The sequence below is a fragment of the Dasypus novemcinctus genome, chromosome 22 (assembly GCF_030445035.2).
Source record: "Dasypus novemcinctus isolate mDasNov1 chromosome 22, mDasNov1.1.hap2, whole genome shotgun sequence".
Taxonomy (NCBI): Eukaryota; Metazoa; Chordata; class Mammalia; order Cingulata; family Dasypodidae; genus Dasypus; species Dasypus novemcinctus.
The window spans coordinates 25,888,897-25,907,296 of NC_080694.1; the positions used below are offsets into that span (position 1 = coordinate 25,888,897).

General features: G+C 45.1%; 1 long non-coding RNA gene across 1 annotated transcript; it reads right to left on the bottom strand.

Annotated features, from left to right (window-relative positions):
• Positions 1 to 4,921: 4,921 nt before the first annotated feature.
• On the bottom strand, positions 4,922 to 6,100 carry LOC131275214 (uncharacterized). The gene is made up of 2 exons (XR_009182623.2): positions 5,854 to 6,100; positions 4,922 to 5,059 (listed from the first exon to the last, which is right to left on the bottom strand). It is a non-coding gene; the product is annotated as an uncharacterized lncRNA (long non-coding RNA).
• Positions 6,101 to 18,400: the final 12,300 nt, after the last annotated feature.

Here is an 18,400-nt window from a genome sequence, read left to right on the forward strand (position 1 = left end):
GAGAATGCAGCACATATGCAGAGTATGTTGGAAAACCCAGTAATCCCCAAGCTCACTGACTCCAGGAACTCAGACTGGGTGAAAGCAGCTTCAACTGAGTCTCTACAGACCCTTCACACACCTTCCATCCTGTGCAAGACACCTGGTCATTCTGGGGGAGGTGTGAAGATAAGTCAGCCTGGTTGTTGTCCACAGCCACATGCTAAGGCCAACAAGGCAATCCTTAGTATTTTCTTAAAGTTCTTGAGAATTCCAGGGGTGCTATACTAAAGGAACTTGTCCCATGGCTGCTGGAAATCCTGGTGTGCCTGTGCTCCAAGTCACTTTACAGGACGGGGAGGACAGAAAACCTCCCAGCATGGGCTCAGGGCTCCTGCTCCCACACGACGGCTAGCCGGAACCAGCCCACCACACCTGAGCTTCCTTCCACTGCTGCCTTTAAGCTTGTCCACTTCTGGCATGGTCACTGTGGGTGCCCCGGTCCACTGTGGCCTTCACTTCTGTGGAAAGCATCACCTCCAGTATGGCTCCTACACTCCTAGGTTAACAAGAAGCCCAAACCATGGCCAGTGATAAAGTTTTCAGTTTTTGGTACTGTGAAAACTGGATAGCTTTTTGGTTAAAATTAAACTTGTATTTTCCCACTTCATTGCAGACAAAAGAAAATTCTGGATGGATTTTAAAAGGTAAGTGAAAAAAACAGCTCTAAGGGCCTTTTAATCATCAAAGCAATGGGGAGAAATCAAAAAGAAAATATCAAACACTTTGACTATGCATTAGTCAACAAAAGGGGTACTGATGCAAAGTACAAGAAATCTGTTGGCATTGACAAAGGGGGCTTATTTTGGGTAGAAGCTTACAGTCGCAACACCATAAAGTGTAAGTTACTTTCCTCACCAAAGTCTGTTACCACATGTTGGAGCAATATGGCTGCTGGTCTCTGTAAGGATTCAGCCTTCTTCTTCAGACTCCATGGTCCCAGGTTCTTCTGGTCTCTGCTGTAGGCTGGCATAAGGCTTGTCTCTCTGTCTGGGGCTTGTTTCTTTATTGGCTTGGCTGATCTGGTGTCTCCACAAGGTCAGCTGTAGACCATCAGGTTCTCTCTCTTTCCAGGCCTCTGCCATGTCTATAGAGCCATCTCTGTTCCTCTGTGTTCTTCTCCTGTGTGTTTATTTCTCTGGGATCCAGCATCAAAACTCCAACTACTTCCTTTGCCATGTCTTTTTCTTAGTGAGTCCCTGCCCACCAAGGGGGTGAAGACTCAATGTCCTACTGACATGGGCCATTTCAACCCTTGATCATAATTTAATAAAGTAAAAGTGAAACCTCTGAAGTTAATATAATCTATTATGCCCATAGGAAGAGACCAGTTTACAAACATAATCCAATATCTATGTTTGGAATTCATAAACAGTATCAAATGGCTACACTATATAAAAACTAAAGATATTTGAATTAAATCAAATAAAATCCAACATTTTAAGAAACGTAATGCACCATGGAGAGATCACATTATCTTTAACATACATAACATAGGATGTTGATTGGCCGAGAGTCACCTCTTGCTGGCAGTGTTATGTCCTCTTGAAGGAAACTTTGTAGGTAAACCCCCAGATCAGAAGGCCCTTCAGGAACCCAAGGAAACCCAAGCATCCCACCCACTCTTCTGGGATGATACAAGGTCAATTCTCCAAAGGAGAAACTTGGTCTCCTGTCAGGGAAAGTTCTGGAATCCAGACCCTCCCCTCTGAGGTTCAGAGTTACTGCCCAGCCCACTTGAGGCCAGCTGGAAAGAAAAAAAGATAACATGGTCCCCATCACTCACATCACCTCCATGTGCCTAGTAAATTAAGGACTTAGAATGAAGCTGGGCTCCTGGTCATTCTGTGGCTTAAGTCCTTTCTGGCCAGCCCACCAGAGGAACACATGTGTGGCTGGAGAAGAGCCACAGGGTCCAACACATAGACCAGGCCTCCAGACACCTGGTGGAGAGGTGGGAGGCACCTTCCTCTCTCACACCTGAAAGCCTGGTGCCAAAGGGGACAGGGCAGCAGGGCAGCCAGCAGGGGGCAGTGCTAACAGCAGGGGAACAGGGAAACAGAAGATGCTCCTGGAAAAGGCTTGGCTTGTGCTTCCTCTGACCCTTCTGAGCTGAATTAACCCCTAGGGTTCTTATTCTGAGAGAAAGATCCTAAAGGGGAAGGATGGACTCAAGAACAGAACATGCAATCACCCTGCACTGAATGTAAGAGCTAATGGCACTTTATTTTGTTCCCTAAGCTGGAGAAAACCAGCATAATAGAGTATGATATGCAACATTATTGAAAAATGCCCATTTCTTTTCGTAATGAGTTCTAAAACTCTCTTTAAAGTAAGAATGATGAGTAAGCAGCAATGCCTGTCCCCCAAGCCCTGGATTAGTTACCAGGAGCCTATCATAGCTCAGAATAACTTTCCTTAGCAATGCTGGTGGATGTTATCACAATCTTAGACAGCTCTTCCTCGTGGGGATTTCGCATATTCAGAACTTTTGCAGAACAAAATGAAATTTTCTATCACAGAAAAATAAAGAAAAAAATATTCATCACCAGCCAGCCTCAGTTAGTAACATGACTATCCATTTCCAAAAACTAATCAAACTGAAAAATCTGCTTTTCCTTGATTTGTTTCACCAATTTTTCTTCTTTCCTCTTTTTTTCTTTCACTACTTTATGGATTGAAGCAGAATGTCATTAATAAAACTGACTCAGATTTACATGCTACCACAAAATGGAGCTTCTGGGTTTATTGGTATTTCATTATTACCATTTCTCAAGGGAGTTCTTGTTTCACACAGGATGTTGCTTTTAAAACACAAAGCAAAAAGAACGCCACTTACTTTTCTCTCTTGATGTCCATTTGGCCCTTTGTGTTTTGAGCATTATTGAAATTCAGTGTTTCCTGATACTGGTTTGGCCCTTGCTGTCTACCATCACTTTTCCCTCAGAAAATAGCTGAGGTGTGAACAATGTGCAGGGTGACACAGAAGGAGGGTTGCTGAGGTTGTTGGTGCTGGGGGTAGGAAACAGACATGACAGTGGAGGAGACCTTGCTAATGCAGGTAGAGCTGCTGGCTGAGAAAGGGTACTTGGTAGGAGAAGCAAGGGCTTTCCAACAGTGGGAAATGGAGCCAGAGACACAACCCTGGAGGGCACTTCAGGATCAGCTGAGTGGTAGATGGCACCAATAGCCAATTCTCCTCCACTCCTGGTCACCCACAGGAGTAACCGTCCCTGCTCCTCTGCTAGGTGCTTGCATGTGATCAAGGAGCCATGTGTGACTCTTCAGGCAGAAGCATGTAAGCACCCATGGCCAGGAGCTCCAGAGACTTCACACTGAAAGGACAACAGCCTGATTGGTGGCCCTCCCTCCACCTGGGTTCCTGAGACTGGACTGAGCAGAGCCTCCCTGCCACATACACAAACACACACACACACATACACACACACACACACACACACACCCCTTGGCATGGGAAGTCTATCTTTACTTTTATCCACTGTCTCAGTTTGCCAGGGCTCGTCTGACAATGCCCCAGAACTGCTTATTTAAGCCCCCAGGTTGACGGTTCTATCATGTGCCTCTCTGACAGTGATCAGATCAGGAAGGAAAGGCTTGGCCCTGTGGACCCAGTCCTTAGCAAAAGGGCACTGACCATCACTAGCCAAAGACAATTAGTCTATGGGGTGCAGCAGTGCTCCAAAATGTATTCACCAAATACAATGAATGTGCCACACTAATGAAAGAGGTTGTGGATGTGGAAGAGTGGAGTGAGGCGGTTGGGGGTATATGGGAACCTCTTATATTTTTTGAATGTAACATTTTTTGTGATCTATGTATCTTCAAAAAATACAACTAAAAATTGATAGGGGTGGGAGTGGGGAGTGGGGTATATGGGAACCTCTTATGTTTTCTAATGTAACATTTTGTGTGATCTATTAACTTTGAAAAAAGATAATTAAAAAATAAAAAAATAAAAACAAACCAGTAATTAGAGCTCCACCGACCCAGGGCTTACTGTGAGCCACTGTATGCACACTAAGCACATTCATTCTCTTAAGTGGTCCATGAGGTCAGTTCTGTTTGATCTGTGTTAGAATGGCAAAGTGAGACAGAGAGGCTGTGACTTGTGATGGCTCCACAGCTAGTCACCACAGAGCTGATACTTCCACCAAGGACTCCTCTGCCGGGGCTGCCAACCAACACACTGACTACTGTTAACTGTGCTCCAAGGAAATTGATTTAGGAAGAATTTGATCAGCTTTAGTACAGAGTTTGATCAGCTGTAGTACAGAATTCACCCTCTTTATGACCAATGATCCCAAGGTCAGAGAAATTGCTCCTGGAGCCCTGGAGCTGATCAGATACCAGTGCCCATAATCCCAATACCATGGTGTGAACATTGGTTCAAATAGACTTTGAAATGCCTTTTGCTGTTCTTATTGCTTTTAAGGCTCTTTTCTTTAGATTTTAATTAATATTTATTTCAGTTGCATAATTTCCTTTTGGCATGCACAAAGCCCCAGGACTTGAATTTGCCTGTAACCTCAGCTAACCAAAACTGCCCTGAAATGCTTTAAACACATAAAATCCCATTTGAATGCATGCATTCTAAAGACAGTTACCAGACATTGTATGTCCTCCCATGGCCCACTGGGTGGACTGTGGGAGAGTGTGGGCTATAATGGGGATCATTGACCATGAGGTGCAGCGGTGCTCAGAGATGTATTCACCAAATGCAATGAATGTCTCATGATGATGGAGGAGATTGTTGCTATGGGGGGAGGAGAGGGGTGAGGGGAATAGGGGGTATATGGGGACCTCATATTTTTTGAATGTAATATTAAAAAAATAAAGACAAAAAAAATAAAGACAAAAAAAATAAATAAATAAAGACATTTCCCATTTTCCAGGAGGCAATAAGGCATTCAAGCAGCAGTCAGCGACTTTCTTTCTGGAGGGCCAGGGGGGAACTCTTCTGGCCCTGTGGGCTCTGTCGTTATCACTCAACCCCAACATCCTGCACAGGAATGTTAGAGAAATGAATGGGTGTGGGTGTGTTCTAATAAAACTTTATCAAAACAGGCAGGCGGCCAGATTTGGCCTGCAGGCCTTAGTTTGCCAACCCTGTCATATAGAAAAGTGTGCTTATGGCTCATTCCTGATGTCCCACCAAGAGATAGAGCCCTGGTCACTTCTTACCTCGGGGCCCCTCTCTGGCCCTTGTTCAGTTAGCCCTGGAAGGCGGGGCCATTTATCAGACTGCCAAATTCTGGAAGGAGACACTGAGTCTTCAGGCTCACTCTGCCCTTCTCCCTCTTGGGCCTGGCCCGCAGGGGGCAGGGGCTCTGCTCTGCATTTCTACCACATTTAAGCTTCAGAATCCACAAGCCCCACTGTGCAGTCCTCAGCGGTACCTTCCATCAGTGACACCCCATCGAGGAGCAGTCTACAGTCCACCTTATGGAAAGGGACTCCTCAAAGGTACAAACAAAACGGTGTAGTGTGAACTGTCTTTGTTATTCTGAAAATCCAGATGAATTTTATATTCTCTAGATAAAGAAGATTTGAACAACTTCATACACCAAGAGTCTTGGCTTTTTGACTATTATCTCATGATGGCCATCAACTCACTGGCAGTATCATAGGCACCGTAGACTCAAAATGTAAACCCCAATTAGTAGTGAAACTATTTACAGTTGTTCAAAAGCTATTGCTCACAGGAAGAAAACAGATGAGGTGTGTGTTTACAGAAGGTCAGGAACCCTTCCGTTCCACCCCCCTCCTGTTTTAATGGCCAGTAGAGACAGGTACCTTGTCAGACGGCCCCAGAAGTCACCTTCCTCCATCCAGTTCTTCCACACGCTAGAAGCCAGGCAGAGGGGTACCTCAGATTCAAGAGACATCCCGGGGGGCAGGCTGAGGGCCATGGTTGTTTCAACTGGAAACTACGCTTCTGTGTGTGAAGTGAAGCTCATGAGACTCAAGGGGCCTCCCATCAGTACTCGAGAGAGAGTTGACCTGAACTGGGGACTCACCTGGGCACCACTGATTGTGGGTAGCCAGGAGAAGAGGAAGAACGCATTTTGTGGGATTATTTTATACACCATTAACTTCCTTTCCAATGGAATCTGTGTTCCACGTTATGGGTTGAGCTGTGTACCCCAAAAAGATACCTTGAAGTCCTAATCCTGGGTACCTGGGAACACGAACTTTTTGCAAAAGCGTTATTGCAAGCAGAATCATTTAAATTGAATGAGGCTGACTGCAGTGGGTGGACCCTTAGTCCAGGATGGCTGGTGTCTTTAGAGGGGGGGTGGACACAGACAAAAGTGGGGGGCGGGAGCACCATGGGAAAAGAGACAGAGCAGGCCATAGGGTGACTGAGGAGGCACTGAAAACCGAAGGCTTGCTGGCCAAGGGACAGGCGCCCCAGCGGCCAGGACTGACACAACAGCACGGCCCACGCACTTGCGGCTTAAGCCTGCCGGGCTGAGAGAGCCGTTTCTGGTGTTTCTAGCCACCCAGTTCATGGCACTTGTGACAGCAGCCTGAGAAAAGTGAGGTGTCCCTCTTCTGGCAGTCCCATCCCTCCAGGAGTCCTGAGGGATAGCCCAGGTGCCCAGCTGTCTGCAAGGCTGAGGGTCCCCAATCAAGGCTTTTATCTAATCAGATGCCCTGAGGAACACCCTGGGGACGGACAGAAACAATGTTGAAAAGAAAGGAATGGGTGACCTGGACAATTCTGAACACCCTTCTCTTCCTTTCTTCCGCCCTCTCTTGGGGGCTTCGGCTGCTTAGACCCCCGAGGTCTTCCCACCACGCACACCTTCCCAGAGGGGCCAGACGGTCCAGACCTATTCCTGGTTCTCCTTGTCGGTGGGAAGGCAGCCCGAGGGTTCCAGTGGCCCAGGACCGTCCATCAGCCTGGTTGCTTATTCACGGCCTCGGGAACCACCGCACATACTGCTCAGAGGGCCGCATCCTGCACACTGGATAGCCTCGGGGCTCCCTTTCTAGACTGTCCGCGCACCCCCGGATTGCTGCAAGGCCCCTCCAGCCCGGGGGAGGGGTGCCACTGTGTCTCCCAGTACTAAAAGCTCTGCTCTTTTGGGACCAGGCGCCCATCTCACCGACCCTGCTGAACAGCCCCTGCCCCCACCACTCCCAGGCGCCCCATGGAGTCTTCCTCCCTGGTGAGGACTCCCTCCTTGCCCGCCCCCCACTTGACCTTCCAGGTAGCCCTTTCCATCTATGATGTCCTGCTCCCACCCCCACAGAAGCATCCCCCACCCTGCCCGGGTCCCGCCCCCACGCCCTTGCTTGGCCCCCAGATCCCTTCCACGCGGTGCCGCTGGGTGTCCAGTCCCCGCTCCGGGTGGCACAGCCCTGCCCCAGCCCCTCCCTGGCAGGGGAACCCTGCCCCCAGCACCGCCTCACCCTTGCCGCGAGGTGCCGCCCCTCCCGCCTCACCCGGGCCTGGCGGGAGAAGTAGCTGCGCTCCTTGGGGTCCAGGCGCCGCTGCGGGACGTAGCTGAAGGCGGACTGCGCGGAGATGGGCGGCGGCCCAGGGTTGCCCCGCAGCCTGGCGGCGGTGATCTCCTCCTCATCCGCCAGGCCGCCCGCGTCCAGCTTCTCCGCCCAGGCCATGTCGGTCCCACCCGGCCGGGGGCCCCGCCCGAGTCCGCCTCCCTGGCTGCCCGGCGCCCGCGTTCAGCAGTTGCCGGGGAACCGCGGTCTCGCGTCACAAAGCTGGGCGGCGGGCGCAGGGCTGGGGCGCAGGGCCAGGGGCGCAGGGCGGAGGGCGCAGCTGGGCTGGGGATGGGACCGTGCCCTCCCGTCTCCTTGCGGGTCCCTGGAGGGCCCACTTGAGACACAAGGAGTCGCGTCTGCTGGAATGGGGGCCTGCGCCAGATTGCCCTTGCCCTTGCCCTTGCGCGCCCGGAGGGTTCCAAGCGGGCTGTCCGGTAGAAGTGCAGGCCACGCCACCGCGGCATCTGAAACTCTCCAGGAGCCGCGGAACAGTAGTGGAAGACTCAGTGGAATTCACTGCCATGGTATATTAACACAGTGTGTCTGCAGCAGCATCGTGTCAACGTGCAAAGAGTTGGTTTTCAGCGCCTCGGTCACCACGAGGGGCCACCGCTCAAGGTCCTGGCAGGTGCTGTTGTGCAGGGGCACAAATGGAATCCATTCAAGTGGTATCTGGCAAAACTGAGCTGTTCCGCAGCGCTCTGCTGTTTCTTGAGTCAAATGCTGGTTCAAGAGGTGTGTTCCTTCTGTCGAAAATTCGCTTAACTCTCAAGCCTGGGATGTGTGTGTATCAGTAAAAAGGAAAAGGAGAACTAAACAGGCCTTGGGAATCCTTTAACCAGGGCAGCTCTAGGAAGACTGGCTTGAAACATAAATGATAATGAGGGGCAAGACTTGTGAAATCTGGGGAACAGTGGGTCATTCCAGGCAGAGGGAAGAGCATCTGTGGTGGCCCTGAGACTGAGCCCATTGATGTGCGGGTGGCAGAAAGGGAGGACAAGGGCGGTGCAGCTTTCAGAAGGGGAAGGCAGTAGGGAGTGCAGGTGGACAGGCAGGCCGGGGAGGGGGCGGTCTCAGGCCCGGACCAACGAGCACCCCTCTCAGGAGGCTTCTTGCCTGTATGTCCTTGATTCAGGCAGAGGTTTTAGAGATTTTTCAGTACCATGTCCTTGATGCTAATTAACAAAAGCAATAACCACACACTTACAGTGGCACCCCTAGAAGTAGAGCAGCCTAGAAATATGGCACCCCTAGAAGTACAGCACACCTAGCAGTAGGGAACCCTAGAATTATGGCACCCCTAGAAGTATGACCCAGCAAGCCAGTCTGTGCTCCTCCTTCACCACCTTACACGTGGACACAACCATTCTAAGGTCCACAGGATGGAGGACTAGAGTATGGGTTGGAGTGGACTTACTGATATTTCTATTCATGAACTATTGTGATTAGTAATTGAAGAAAATGTGGCATTGGTGTGGAGAAAGTGGCCATGTTGGCTGCTGGGGGTGGGAGTGGGAGGAAGAAATGTAAATGTGGGGGCATTTTCGGGATTTGGAGTTGTCCTGGGTGTTGCTGCAGGGACAGTTACTGGATATTGTATGTCCTCCCATGGCGCACTGGGTGGACTGTGGGAGAGTGTGGGCTATGGTGTGGACAATTGACCATGAGGTGCAGCAGTACTCAGAGTTGTATTCACCAAATGCAATGAATGTCTCATGATGATGGAAGAGATTGTTGTTATGGGGGTTGGAGTGGGGTGAGGGCGGTGGGGGGTATAGGGTGTGACAGGGAGGGACAAGAGAGCTCACAGAAGGCAGAAGTGACACTGGGCTTGGTCTGGGTAGCAAAGAGGGACTGTGGAAGGGTTTCTGAGGCATAGTATGATCCAGAATAGTGCTCAGGCCCAAAGCCATGAAATGCTCTAAGAACTGTAAGTGAGACCACTTCACAGGTTTCCCAGAGATGTGAGAATCCTTTTGGCCTGGCCCCCAGGTGAGCGGGAATTCACTTGGGTATATGAACACATCCGAATCGATTGCAGCTCTCTCCTGGTCAATCTTTCATTTGCTTCTATTTGTCTCATTCCTTCTCTGCAAAGAAGCATAAAATTTAAAAGTGAACTTAGAGCTCTAGAACTCATAGAGTTTCAATAACCTATGCTAAAGATAAAAAAGCCTTAAAAAGTAAAGATAAAGAGATCTAAAATGTTACAGCATGATGGGGTCATACGATGGTTAATCACCATCCAGTTGGTGCCTAGTCATTGGATGATGCAAGCCCTGGGCTGCCAGTGTGAGGGCATTCTGTAGGTGGCTTTAGACCATTAGGCAGTTGCAGCTATGGCTGATGACATCCACGAACAAGGGCGACTGCCTTCAGCAAGGAGGGGAGTCCCATCACCCCAGCAGCTGGAGGTCTTAAAGCAACACCAAGGCCCTCAGCAGTGGCAAATCCTTTCTCTCCTTCTCCAGCTTCTCCCAAGGAAGTCATCCCCTGTGCTGTCTCCAATGCATGGCCTGCCCTAGGAAATCTGAACTTGCCTATCCCCAGGGTCACTGAGCCAATTCTACTAACAAATCCCTCCCTATTTACGTATGGACCCATATCCTGTTGGCTGTTTCTTCAGAGAATCCTAATACTGGTAGGAATGCAGACGTTACTAGCTAATATGTCCTGTGATTACTTTGTGGTGGGCCTTTTTCTAAATGTTTTTATGTGTATTAACTCATTTCATCCTTATTTTCTGATTAGCCATTTGGAAATGAGGCCCAAGGTCATACAATTTGCAAGAGAGGTTGAAATCAACCCCACGTGCCTGATTCCTGAAAACAGATTCTTAGTCCTCTGCTGTATCGCTGCTCAGACCAGGTTCAAGTCTCATCTTCACCCGTGGTTCTGTATCCAAGGCAGGCATTGACCATCTGTGAGCTTTGGAGAGGAAACACTGCCCAAGTCCAAGGCCCCTTGGAAATCATACAAGCCTGTGTTCAAGTGCTTAGCATAGAGCTCAGCACAGAGCGGGTGAAAAGTAAATGGAAGCTCCTTTCCCTGTCCAAGGCCCCGGAACTAGCCAGAGGTAGAAACCCAGTCTCCAAACTGTGCGGCCCTTTCCACATCTGCCTGCCTTGTCTCACTCTCCCCTCAAGCTTTAACCTGACCATAATTGGAGAGTGAAGTATCTGTACTTCACTAAATTCAATTTATTTCACGCATGATTTACATTTTAGATTTCCCCCAATCAAACCTGCCTCCTTACAACCCTACCTAAATTTACTTTACTTCATTGTATATTTAAAAAGAGAATACTCCTGAATATATATATACTTAAAGATTTTATTTTAATTTACCCCTCTCCCCGGTTGTTTGCACTTGCTGTCTGCTCATCTTCTTTTTAGGAGGCACTGGGAACCGAACCTGGGGCCTCCAATGTGGGAGGGAGGCACCTAATTACTCAAACCACCTCTGCTCCATTTCATATGTCTCATTGTGTTTCTTCACTGTGTCTCTTACTGCATCATCTTGTTGCATCAGCTAACTGAGTCATCTTGTTGCATAAGCTCACCAAGTCAGCTAGTCCTGTCAGCTTGCTATTTGGCTCGTCATCTTTACGAGGCACTGGGAACTGAACCTGGGATCTACCACAGTGTGGGTACGAGTCCAGCTGCTTAAGACACATCCACTTCCCTATATTTTATTAAAGGATTATTTCTGTATAATTCTACAATTATAAATGTTATAGTAATCCAAAGTGCTGTCATCTGTTTTCCCATTGCTCCTCCTCACCATACATTATATCTGCTAACAAAGTACATCAGGAAATGGGAAAAAAAACATTTCTTATATTTGTAGGAGGAGGAAATGAAGGTCTCTAAAAAGCATACTCTTTTCATTTATCAGATAACTGTTACAAGATAGCAGATTTAAAAATAGTCATTCATTGTATTCATTTATTGTACTTGATCGATTCTGTTTGACATATAAAATCAAGTATCTATGATACTAATATTAAATTGAACTTTAATTTTAAATCAATCACTGACACTTGGTATTCATGGTAGAGGGAAAATAAAGGCTCCTTCCATGTCTCTGTAAGATCTAGACAGATCCTTTTCAGATCACCAAATAGTCCATAATTCTGCAAAATTGCTAATTCACAAATAAGGCTCTTTTTATGCTGAGACCCATAAAAACACAACTTCTTTCATGATCTGAGTTCTGAAGTCACTATTCCTTCTTGTCAGCACTGAACCCCGGGGTTTTGAGAAAACAATTTTCTTGATAAAGATTTGACAAATTCAAGCCTTGATTTTAGCATCTCAGCCTCATGAAAATGGATCTGTTACGGGAAGAATAAAAAAAAAAGGAACTGGCTAGTATAATCCTTCACAATTGAAATTACCATGTTGAACTTGTTTGTCTCTAACAACCTGCCCACAAATACTTGCACACACATAAGAATGGAAGCTCCTCGAGGGCAAAGTCACAGCTATCTTACTTGTGTACTCCCAGAGCCCAGAACAATGCTTAGTACATAATAAGAGCTCAATAAATATTAGTTGCTTAAATAAGAGGGATAATTAAAGGATCAAAGATGATTCCTGTCCTCGAAGACCCAATCAATACTAGAAGTATGCAACAAGCCAATGCAGAGTGTGTGAAGAAAATCAACATTCCAGCCCTCAGAGGAGGTCAGGGTTTTAGGTTGTGGGGAAAGAAGAGACCTGAGTGGGGTGTTGCTGAATGGACAGAATTTAGTCATGAGGAGATGCTGTCTGGAGGGAGAGGGGGCACCTAGTCAAAGGAGCAAGGGGAGAGAGAATGGAGTGGGTTAGGTGGGAGGGAAGAGACCGCCAGCTTGAAGACAGGTAACAAGGTGCAGCCTCAGGGAATCCCAAAAGTCAGAGCCGAGGAGGTTCTACTGTATCCTGTGAGTAGGAAAGAAACAAGGTTTCTGATCACAGGCTGGCATGCTGAGGGTTTTCAGAAGATTAGTCTGGGGTGTGCAAGATGAACTGGACAAGAGTAAGCCAGAGAGGAAACGAGGGAGCAGACTAGCACCAATACCTTAGAGAACTTGGGAAATTCATCTACATTCTAGTCACTCATCATCATAATGCCTTATTAAGTAACTTACAAAGGAAACAATAAGGTCTTAGACATTTGGTAGTGATGAAGTTACTGGTTTTAGTGAGTCATCCTGTCCATTCTTACACTTACATCAGGGGGAAATTTAAACAGATATTCCAATAATTTAATAAATCTAAAAGCAGAGTTGAGCATATCTTATGAAGAATATAGGCATATTCTGCTTTTGGAAAACTGAAGATCAGAAAATTCTGTATTTCAAGGGAAGCAGACTTGGCCCAGTGGTTAGTGCATCTGTCTACCACATGGGAAGTCCACGGTTCAAACCCCGGGCCTCCTTGACCCGTGCTGGCCCATGCACAGTGCTGATGCACACAAGGAGTGCTGTGCCATGCAGGGGTGTTCCCCGCATAGGGGAGCCCCACACGCAAGGAGTGCGCCCCATAAAGAGAGCAACCCAGCATAAAAGAAAGTGCAGCCTGCCCAGGAATGGTGCTGCACACACAGAGAGCTGACACAACAGGATGACGCAACCAAAAGAGACACAGATTCCCATGCCACTGACAACAACAGAAGCAGACAAAGAAGATGCAGCAAATAGACACAGAGAACAGACAACCGGGGTGGGGGTTGGGAGGGGAGAGAAATAAATAAAATAGATAAATCTAAAAGAAAAAAGAAAAATCTGTATTTCAAAACATAAGCCAAAGATTTATAAAAAATATCAAGTACACTGAAAAGCCTAATTAACAAAGTGGGTACTTCAATTAGAGATACAAGATTCTCAGCCCACTGTCCTGGCAGACTACTTAGGACCCTGGAAAAAGCAAGTATGAATGAGGGATTACTTTGGGGGGTGGAGGGAATGGACCCATACCTGGACAACTTGATAACCAAGTAAATGGAGTTGCCGTTGTTTAATAGCCTCTTTTCCTAGTAAATTTTTGCTGTTAAAACAAACTCTTTTGGGGCCATAATGCATAGTGTTACTCTGAAGAAAAAATCAAAGAGAAATAAACTTAGTTTTTATAACAATCCAAAACATTATTTTTTTGGCCAAAATTTACTCAAAATGTGGCTTTTCCTAATGGCCAATACTCTCACATCAATCATGAATGTGTTACTCTTTAGTCTACTGAAAAAGTACTTGGCTTAATTAATGATGCTGTTTATAAAATATTACAAGGAAATTCCAGAAAACATATCCTGAAATGTAGTTTTAATTTCTGGAATCATCTATTTTTCTCACCTTTTTAAGAAAATGATCCTTTCCTATTCACCTCAACAGGCCTTTTAATATAAAAACTAGAACAATTTCTTTATCTTTTGTGTACATCTTCATCAACTGTAAAAGGTAATACAAATCCTTCTTTATCTAATTTAATTTCAATATCTAGTGAGAGAAGGAAAACATTCTTCATGTGATACCCTCACAAACACTATCTTCCTTTACTTCTTTGTTCTGTTTTGATTTCTTCCAAACTGTATTTACCAATAGGACAGAAGGCTGCAAAGTAATGACCACAACCAAATGAGGATGTTCACTCTCTCAGCTTCAAGAACAAGCCTGTCAGCCTGAAATTAAGGAGGCTTCCTGGGCTAAAGCAAGGAGTAGGTCCTCAAATTAACAGGGGAAGAGTAGGAACCACACACTTTCTCCTTCTCCTTACAAATGGTGGCACACTTTCAATTCAGACAGTGAAGAAAATGTTGTAAGTTCAGCAATTTAGACAACTAAGCAGCTCAACACATCCCTCTCTTCCATGTCTCCTGACAGCTAATGCAGCCCATGACCGTCGCACCCCACAACTGCAACATGTGACCAAGGGGAGTGGCTGGAGTTCCCTTCCCAGCCCTCTGGTATATGCCATTCCTTCTGTAGAAAGGGCCATGAGAGCAGGAGAGGTGGAACATGTGACCATTTGAAGACTATCAGAGATGGTTCTCTTTGAGATGATTTTTAATTGATGAAAGGAAGGACTTCGACTCAAAGTCAGCATAGTTCAGCAGCTATTTCTGGGAGGATTTGTGTGCTTATATCTGTGATAATGTGGTAGCCACCAGCTATGGGAGGCTTTGGAGCACTTGAAATGTGATATACGATTAGGGAAATGAATTATAAACTTTACTTATGTTTAATGTAAATTTAAGTAGCCATCTGCACTAGTGGCTACTATACTGGACAGTGCAGGCCTAGACTATAAGAGCAGCTCAACAGACATGAGCACTTACTGTGTTATTCCCTCATTTATTCCTTCTTACTATAAGTGTTTGAGGTCAATATTCTTCTTAATCACATTTTACAGATGAGTAAGCAAACAGAAAAAGGTTAAAAAGGGTAAGTACACTGTGCAAAGACATTCTGCTACTCTGTGGCAAGCTGGATTCAAATACAGTCTATATACTATATTCTACAATCTACACTCTAGAGCCTCATGTGGGGCAGTGAAGATTCCATTTTGCATTCCGTGGCTACTAAGCTCCACCTGTCTCCCAAAGAGATAACAACCACTAAGATTCTGTAAATAAATCCCCTGTTACTTACCTACTGTATACCAATAGGTTATTAACAATTTGGAAGCAAAGTAGGATCTTCCTCCTAAAAGGTCGATCAATTCAATTACCAGAGATTTATGAAAGTGAAAATCCACAGGGGTCTCCAGGGAATGGTATGGAGTAAAAAATGATTTCATTTGATATTTAGGAAGGAGTTTGGGATCCTAAAAATCATATATTCAAACATGAGAGAAAAATAAGATACAAAACCAGAGAATAAAGTGAAGGTAGTGAGTTACCTATGTATAAAAGTTTGATACAAAATTCCTTTAATGAATGATATTTTTCTAGGACTTAGGACTGATATCTTTCTTAACACAGCAATGAAAAATATTCTTGTTATAGTAAAGTCTAATAGCTCAACATATTCTTAAAATGTGTTTTAAAAGTAGTCACTGGAAAAAGAACAATAAACATCATGACAATGCTGTCAAATTCAAGAAACATCTCTGAAACTCTCAGAATTGCTTTCAGGAGGACACTCAGTTAAAATTTTTAATCCAAGAAGAAATGATAAAACTGACATCTCAATTCAATAAATAAAGGATTGCAATGGAACAACTAGTGCTGGAAAATTAGTTATCTGTCTAGTAAAGAAGAGTTAAACTCCTACCAAACATCAGACTATGAGCATATCTCCTTTTACTGAGTTTTGCTTTATTGCACTTTGCAGATATTGTGTTTGTTTGTTTTTTTAAATAAACTGAGGGTTTGTGGCAATCCTGGGTCAAGCAAGTCTATCAGTTCCAGTTTTCCAACAATGTGTGCTTTCTTCATCTGTGTCACATTTTAATTGAGGTATATACATTTAAAAATAAAAATAATGCTTTTGCATATTTAAAAGGCTATAGTACACGTGCACTGGGAAACCAAAACATGCATGTAACTCACTTTATTATGGTGGCCTGAAACTCGACCAGCCAAATGTCTGAGGTATACCTATATAATAAATCACAGGTGGATTAAAGATCCAATGGGGAAAAATTAGTAAATATTTGCACTAACACATATTTGGTGAAATACTCTTATGCATGATGGAAAAGTCAGGAACCATTAAAAGACAGGTAGATTTGGTCACACAAAACTTAAAAACACAAAGCAATAGAAAGATGAATAAGGGAGCAGGAAGGCAATACCTAGGAAATACAAATGGCCAATAAACATTTGACAAAATGCTCAACTTCATTACTGCTCACTCAAATGCAATTTAAATACATGACAAGACACCCTTTTCCACTGAACTGAGTGGCAAAAGCTAACAGGACTAAAAAAACACAGCCACCTTCACTCACTGCTGGGGAGGTGTGACATCTACCATTCAGAGTCACTACTGACATTACACCACTGGTCCCACTGTTAACATTCTAGTCTGCAGCTTAAAGGAACATGGGCTGCAGTAGAATGACACACAAGGGTGTTTACTACAGCACTGCTGATAGAGACCAAAGTTGGAAAGAACCTGAAAGATCATAAGCTGGGAAACTGGTGAGTAAGTCCCATAAAATACTGCACCACTTTGAGGAAGAACGTATTTGTTCCACACACATTGGCCTTGAGGAAGGTCTATGTATACTGTACATAATGGTAAATTATATGATATACTGGACATAAAGAGAAAAGAAAATTGGTTTATATATTTGTGTATGTTGGGCATAGAAAGCACAGTTACAAATTTGTTATTTCAGGGAAGGGAGATGTTTGGGGTTAACTAATTTTAGTGTTTATATGCATGGCATTGTTAAAAATGTTATAAAAGAAAAGAGTAACGACTTTCCACTTCTTTACCTTTTACCAGAATATGATCCTGAGTCAAGTTTGAAGGACAAAGCAGAAGGTGATGAAGTCTGTTGGGACTATTTCCAATCACACAAAAAAGATGTGCTGTGAAGTTTATGAGAGTGAATCTTTATAGCACAGATACCACCTAAAATAAAGTCTACCACAGAAGAGTGAAATTTCTGACTTGGTTAAAAAATACACTCAGAAATAATTAGGATTTGTAGAGTTCAGAGATTCAGACTTTTTAACCAAATGGCTATTGTGCGTGCTAAGCCCTTTAAACCCCTTGAAATGAATCAAGGAATATTAAGATTTGTATGCCTTCAACACTTGAAACCATCTAGAAATCTAACACAGCAGGAATTGGTCCTATAGGACAAGACAGAAATGGGGTCAATTTATCAAAGAAAAGGCCAGCTGTTGCACCTAGCTCCAAGTAAATGAAAGTTTTCCCTTTTAATAAAGTTATGGAGACAGGTCAAAAGAGAAAAGACTTAGTTTTCAGAAGGGGCACAAGAAACCTGTTTGCCCTCCTTGAAATAAGGCCATACACCTTTTGTTTTTACCTTATAGAAAGGATATTCTATGACTGAGAATAAGTAAAGTTTTGTCAGTTGTGCTAGCCTCAGTCTGTCCAGATATGATTCTTCACCTGAAATGAAAACATCCCAATCAGTTATGCTTGAATTTTGGTACATGTAATGAAAAAAATCATGAACATACAGCACTAATTCATTCATTCCAGAAGTGTGATGTATTTTTAAGTGACACTAGAAAGTGAAGTTGTTAGAATTATGCTCTCATGCTTGTTTAACCAATGACATCTCATTTTGACTTCTATGAACCCAAGCTCCTATCTTCTGCCCCTTTGCATGATTCAGGCAGCTACAGCAGCTGACCCCTGCTAATGGGAGCATCTCAATGATCCCCTACAGGAGCATGAATGGCCCATTGAGGTGCTGATGTCTTCCACCTATGGGAAGCACATCCACCAGCCCATCAAGCCACTGAACCACCACCATGGCAGCGACAACCACGTGAGGGCTGACTTCTACAGGAAGAACGACATCCCCAGCATCAATTCTCCTGGCTTTGGGCACTTTTCTCCAGTCTGAGGCTCACCCCAGGCTCCAAAGGCCCAGGGTCTCCTTTTACAGGGGGTGGGGAACCTAGGGCCTTATATCCTGGTTCTGCTGACATCAAGAAACTACAGAGATGCCCCCATCTGGCCTTATGGTGGGGACAATGAAAGACAAGCAGCTTCCATAAGGGCCCTTGGTCAAGAGCCTGGGAGACACCTTTAGGATATAGGCACATCCAGCAGGTGGACTTTTACATGAGACTATTTCAGATTAAGTGATGCTGGTGACTCATTGACTGCAGGCACCTTCACAACATTAAAAATTTC